Source organism: Arachis hypogaea, chromosome 11 (genome assembly GCF_003086295.3).
Source record: "Arachis hypogaea cultivar Tifrunner chromosome 11, arahy.Tifrunner.gnm2.J5K5, whole genome shotgun sequence".
Taxonomy (NCBI): Eukaryota; Viridiplantae; Streptophyta; class Magnoliopsida; order Fabales; family Fabaceae; genus Arachis; species Arachis hypogaea.
In genome coordinates this window covers 106,899,962-106,900,971 of record NC_092046.1, presented here as the reverse complement: position 1 = coordinate 106,900,971, position 1,010 = coordinate 106,899,962, and positions in this window count along the sequence as shown.

The following is a 1,010-nucleotide window of genomic DNA, read 5'->3' as shown; positions in this document are numbered from 1 at the left end:
TTAGGACATATTGTTTCCAAAAATGGTATTTCCATAGATCCAACAAAGATTAATGTTATATCTAGCTTGCCTTATCCCTCTTCCGAGAGGGAAGTCCGTTCTTTCCTTGGACATGCAGGATTTTATCGAAGATTGATAAGGGACTTTAGTAAGGTAGCATTGCCTCTATCAAGATTGCTGCAAAAGGACATTGAGTTTGATCTAAGCAAGGAATGCATGGAGGCTTTTGATAAGCTCAAAGTAGCATTGACCCAAGCTCCCATCGTGCGAGGGCCGGATTGGAGTCGGCCATTCGAAATAATGTGTGATGCTTTAAATTTTGCCGTGGGAGCCGCATTAGCACAACACGAGGGTAAGATTCCATATGTCATAGCCTATGCATAAAAAACACTAGATGGAGTCCAATCCAACTACACTACCACCGAAAAAGAACTTTTGGCCATAGTTCTTGCCTTAGACAAGTTCCGAGCATATCTACTTGGTTCGAAGGTGGTGGTGTACTCAAATCATGCGGAGTTAAAGTATTTGTTGGCTAAGAAGAAATCCAAACCGAGATTGATTATATGGGTTTTATTGTTGCAAGAGTTTGACTTGGAAATTAAGGATAGGAGTGGTACGCAAAACCTAGTGGCGGACCACTTAAGTCGCCTTGAACACACAAAAGGCGACACCACTCCTATTAATGATTTTTTTCCCTTTGAGGGCTTGCAGGCAATCTCGGAAACCATTCCTTGGTATGCACCAATCGCCAATTGCTTGGTATCTTGCTCCTTCCCTCCTAATCTCTCCAAACATCAAAGGGATAAGCTAAAAGGCGAATCCAAATACTATGTGTGGGATGACCCATACCTTTGGAGATGTGGGATGGATCAAGTAATTCGGAGGTGCATTCCACAAACCGAATTCCACTCAATCTTGGAAGCTTGCCACTCCTCCGAAGGAGGAGGCAATTTTGGACCTCAAAGAACGGCAAGAAAAATCCTAGATTGTGGATTTTGGTAGCCAAATCT